This window comes from Gobio gobio (assembly GCF_949357685.1).
Source record: "Gobio gobio genome assembly, chromosome: 22".
NCBI lineage: Eukaryota > Metazoa > Chordata > Actinopteri > Cypriniformes > Gobionidae > Gobio > Gobio gobio.
The window spans coordinates 9,914,285-9,920,284 of record NC_137118.1 but is presented as its reverse complement, the minus strand read 5'-3'; positions in this window follow the sequence as shown (position 1 = coordinate 9,920,284).

The following is a 6,000-nucleotide window of genomic DNA, read 5'->3' as shown; positions in this document are numbered from 1 at the left end:
TGGGAATATTAGAATAACGTTATGGGAATGATAAAATAACATAAGAATAACGTTCTACAATCCAAAAACTAGAACGTTCTGGGAATATTAGAATAACGTTAGGGGAATGATAAAAAACATTAGAATAACGTTCTACAATCCAAAAACTAACATTCTATTTCCGTTAAGAAAACTTTCCTGGCTAATCAAAAACAAACCTTAAAAAAAATGTTCTGGGAATGTTCTGAGAACCAAAAATTGTTAGCTGGGTTGTGGGGCAATGGCTCTGCAGGCACACAAAGTTACCTCTCAAAACTTTTTTTTAGACACTTCTGAGGCAGCACAACAGTTTAACGGTCTACAACAAAATAGAGAGCGCTTTAGTGATAAAGCAAATACTATAATAGTAGCCTAATTTCTTACTATAAGTGGAAAAAGTTGGTCTAAAATGTACATTTACACACAAACTAACTGCCAACCGCAACTTTCAGATGCCAAATTTGTTTATTATCTCAGGATTTACAGGATTGTGGAATATCAAAGGCAGCGAAGGATAAATCTATGGATAGCCTTCAAAAATATCGATCAGATGAAGGGCTCTCAGGAGACAGGAAGTGAAGCTAACATTGGATTCGGCCTTCCATCACTACGCTGTAAGCGTGTCCCATTGGGTAATCAAAAGTTATACGCACACTTGGGCCAAACACAGGAAATATGTCATGGAAAAAGTGGTCAAGTGCAAAGACCACACGTGTGGGTACAGGCCAAATGTTAGCTCAATAATTTAGTGAATGTGCCCCATTGTCTGGCTTTGAATCAGAGTTCAGCCAGCATTCTGAGTTTATGCATGACACTGGGGAACAACCTGATGTCTTTTTCTATTTCTCTCTCTCCATTGCTTTCTCTCAACCTTGCTTGAAAAAAATCCAGTGTGTTTGCTTTGATATACATCGTCCCATAGGTCCTACAGAGCTGTTTAGCAGACAGAGTCGGAGCAGACCTGTCAGAGAAGTAACAGGTGAATGTGAATCAGAAGTCCCCCCCTCTCTTTTTAAACTAAAGCTTTCAAAATGAATTTAAAGTGTTTGTCAGATTATACAATTCCAAATGCAGGCTTCGCATGACAGAAACAGCTTAAAAGCGCTGTTGTTGTCCTAAATGGCATGCTTTAATATAAAAACATAAACCACAAGACTGATCTGTCATTAGTGTGAAAGTGACACCACACCCTGACAGACAGATAGTCTCTGCTCTCTTGATGCTCCAATTAATCATCACAGAGGCACATAGTAGCACTCGGATCAGACCGACAAGGTTTGTTTATTAAAACTGATCGCACCTGTTATCAGGACACATCAATCTAACCTTCAGACTGAGATGTACTGATATCATATACTTGATCTAAATCTAGCAAACAAATGATTCATGAGGTTAAGGCGATTCTCTTCATGCAGACGCATAACCATGTGATTTTTGAGGGGAGGAAAACCTTTACATAATATTTACATATAGTGGAGTTATTCAAATCAATTGTATTATTTATTCAAATGAACAAACTTTAAAGTGGAGGCAGATGAATGTGAGATTGCAGTGACAGGGTTTAAGTCATCCTAGGTGTATATGACTTTCTTCTTTCAGACGAACACAATCGTAGTTATTAATAAATATCATGGCTCTTCCAAGCTTTAGAATGGTAATGAATGGCGTGCCTGATTTTGAAGTCCAAAAAAGTGCATCCATCCATCATAAAAGTGCTCCACACGGCTCCTTCCGTTAATAAAGGCCTTCTGAAGCGAAGCGATGCATTTATGTAAGATAAATATCCATATTTAAAACTTTATAGACCACAGTAACTAGCTTTCCGGCCTACGCAAGTCGACTTCCACCAAAAGAGTAACCCCTGATGCCAGAGTCTTGCACGGGTGCGGGTACCCGACGGGTGACCCGTGAATATTGCTGAAACGGGTGAAAAACATCCTAACTGTCGGATACAGGTGCGGGTCGGACAAGGGAGAAACACGGGTCTAAACACGGGTTTTAAACAGTCACATGCAAACGAATATATATAAAAATATATGCATGTATATTGTAGATGTGTTCCTAAAAAATATATGTATATTTTTAGGAACACATCTACAAAAATATGCCTTGCCTGTATTTCAATTTAAAATAATTTAAAATCCATTTCAGTTTATTTGTGGCTGCGCGCACGCCCTCCCAGGAGAATCACAACCGCGCGATCTGCCTGCACTGCAGTCGTCGAGATGGATCCTGAGGAGTTGAAGAAAAGATAGCCACAAATGTGGAACTTCAACGCTGAGGAAGCACGCAGATAACTGTGGTAACAAACCAAGCACACGCAGTTCTATCGAACAGTATTTTTTCAAAAGGGGACAGAACTGAATGTGCCTCGTAGAGATGGTAAGAACACATAACCATGCTTGACAGCTTCGGCTGAAGTTGTCCTTGTGTTAATGGTCATGTAATAACTTCAGTATGCTGGCAATAAACATTTTTGTAAGTGTGTCTATAATGTGATATGCTAAACAGATTTTTTTTCGGATGCGGGTCAGATGTCGGTTCTATTTTAAGCGGGTCGGGTGTGGATTTTAATTAGTGCTGTTGTCGGAAAACGGGTTGGATGCGGGTTTGAGCACTGCTGGTACGGGCGGGTGCAGATTTACAAAAATCGGACCGGTGCAGGACTCTGCCTGACGCGATGTAGGAGTAGCGTAAGTTTTGACGCCTCTCGTGGTTCAAACAAATAGGGCTGGGCAACAAAATCAAGCCCCTCTTCTCTTATATCCAAATCCTCCAACATTTCACTTTAAAAATGATTTCTAATTTGTGACCGGTGTTTTTGTTTTGCTCTATCGTCTACGATTCCGCATTCGTCAATACGTCATGCGTCAGGTCATGGGTCACTTTTTCAACCTAACTCGATGCGTACGGCCGTCTGCCGGAAGCGAGTTATTTTTGTTTTATAAAGTTTTAAATATGGATATTTTTCTTACACAAATGCATCACTTCACTTCAAAAGGCCTTCATTAACCCCCCGGAGCCGTGTGGAGCACTTTTATGATGGATGGATGCACTTTTTTGGGCTTCAAAATCTCGTCCTCCATTCACAGCCATTATAAAGCTTGGAAGAGCCAGGACATTTTTCAACTCCAATTGTATTCGTCTGAAAGAAGAAAGGCATATACTCCTGGGATGGCTTGAGGGTGAGAAAGGCCCAATCCCAATTCTATTTTATACTCCTTCGCCTACCCCTAGCTCTACGTCTACCCCTTCCCCTTGAAACAGAGTGGCAAGGGAAAGGAGTGAAAATATTCCCCTAAGAAATAGGAAACCACTACTACACCATTACACGTCATCATAGCCCGTTTCTTTTATTAGTGTCCTGTAACATTTAACCAGTATGAACAGCAACGAAGTGCTGAACATAAATCAGGCACGAGCGCGTTTAACAGATTACTAACTCCCTATAATGTTTTGGACATTTTGGACTTAAGAAAATGGCACTCGTTTTCAGTTCTAAAGCGTATGAGACCTTTTGGTTTCCGACGATATGCGTTTTTTCAAGATTAGAAAAGGTTTTTATTATAAAGTAGCTAAGATAAATGTTGTAATATGAAACATTACGACGCCCACTAGGGAGGAGCTCGCTAGAATAATTTAGAGTACCATTTCCATGGTAATGCAACGTCCGATTTCAAAACAGTTTTCACAGGAATCTTGAGTTCGTAAGCTTTCGAATGATATATAGTTTGTCAACATTAGATCAGGATAAATATAGGATATAATATGTTTTAAACATGCAGTGGCAAATAACGTTAAGGGAACATTAAATTAACATTAGAAAAACGTTCTACAAACCAAAAACTAACATTCTATTTCTTGTGTTTATTTGTTCTTTGTTTATTAACCGTTCCATTCCGTGCCGATCCGAGCCAGCCTGTACGGATATGGTTTCGTTTTCTACTGTAGTGCTGCGATAACGGAGCTCGTTGCAATGTAATACAAACAAGTCAGTTGTTGCCTTGGTAACAGAAGAGTTTACAGATGATACGTGATGTAAATAGCGGCTGCGTTATGAAGGATGACCAGATATTTCTTTTGACTGTATTATTAATTTGTGTTCCACCCCACATGTAGATGATAATAGCTCCTGCTTTTAAAGCAAGGACTCCATGAAAGTCGTTTTCAATGGCCCTCACATGTGTTCAGTAAAGTCTGAGGCCTTTGAAACCAACTGCCAGGCCCAAATAGCTCCGAGCAGTCCTTATCTTCTTAAGTGTGAATGGCCCTCTGTCGCTCTGAAGCTCTACAATTTCTATATGTTTGCCAATAGCCCACAAGCTTCCCCTCTCATGTACAGACTCACAAACACCACACAACATCTTTCATGTCTAAATTTCCCCCAAGGCCAAAACTGAGCTAGAAATGGCATTGTCCTTCTGGTCCGGACATGGCTGACCTATATATGAATGTATAACCTGATTTACATAGGTTTGAAATGGACAACAGCATGTCCAGATGTCCATGCATATAATATTTAGTATATTTATATATGTATATACAGTGGGGCAAAAAAGTATTTAGTCAGCCACCAATTGTGCAAGTTCTCCCACTTAAAAAGATGAGAGAGGCCTGTACTTTTCATCATAGGTACACTTCAACTATGAGAGACAGAATGAGAAAAAAAATCCAGAAAATCACATTGTCTGATTTTTAAAGAATTTATTTGCAAATTACCTACAAACAAGCAAGATTTCTGGCTCTCACAGACCTGTAACTTCTTCTTTAAGAGGCTCCTCTGTCCTCCACTCGTATTAATGGCACCTGTTTGAACTCGTTATCAGTATAAAAGACACCTGTCCACAACCTAAAACAGTCAGACTCCAACTCCACTATGGCCAAGACCAAAGAGCTGTCAAAGGACACCAGAAACAAAATTGTAGACCTGCACCAGGCTGGGAAGACTGAATCTGTAATGGGTAAGCAGCTTGATGTGAAGAAATCAACTGTGGGAGCAATTATTAGAAAATGGAAGACATACAAGACCACTGATAATCTCCCTCGATCTGGGGCTCCACGCCAGATCTCACCCAGTGGGGTCAAAATGATCACAAGAACGGTGAGCAAAAATCCCAGAACCACACTGGGGGACCTAGTGAATGACCTGCAGAGAGCTGGGACCAAAGTAACAAAGGCTACCATCAGTAACACACTACGCCGCCAGGGACTCAAATCCTGCAGTGCCAGATGTGTCCCCCTGCTTAAGCCAGTACATGTCCGGGCCCGTCTGAAGTTTGCTAGAGAGCATTTGGATGATCCAGAAGAGGATTGGGAGAATGTCATATGGTCAGATGAAACCAAAATATAACTTTTTGGTAAAAACTAAACTTGTCGTGTTTGGAGGAGAAAGAATGCTGAGTTGCATCCCAAGAACACCATACCTACTGTGAAGCATGGGGGTGGAAACATCATGCTTTGGGGCTGTTTTTCTGCAAAGGGACCAGGACGACTGATCCGTGTAAAGGAAATAATGAATGGGGCCAAGTATCATGAGATTTTGAGTAAAAACCTCCTTCCATCAGCAAGGGCATTGAAGATGAAATGTGGCTGGGTCTTTCAGCATGACAATGATACCAAACACACCGCCCAGGCAACAAAGGAGTGGCTTCGTAAGAAGCATTTAAAGGTCCTGGAGTGGCCTAGCCAGTCTCCAGATCTCAACCCCATAGAAAATCTTTGGAGGGAGTTGAAAATCTGTGTTGCCCAGCGACAGCCCCAAGACATCACTGCTCTAGAGGAGATCTGCATGGAGGAAAGGGCCAAACTACTAGCAACAGTGTGTAAAAACCTTGTGGAGACTTACAGAAAACGTTTGACCTCTGTCATTGCCAACAAAGGGTATATAAAAAAAGTATTGAGATGAACTTTTGTTATTGACCAAATACTTATTTTTCACCATAATCTGCAAATAAATTCTTTAAAAATCAGAAAATGTGATTT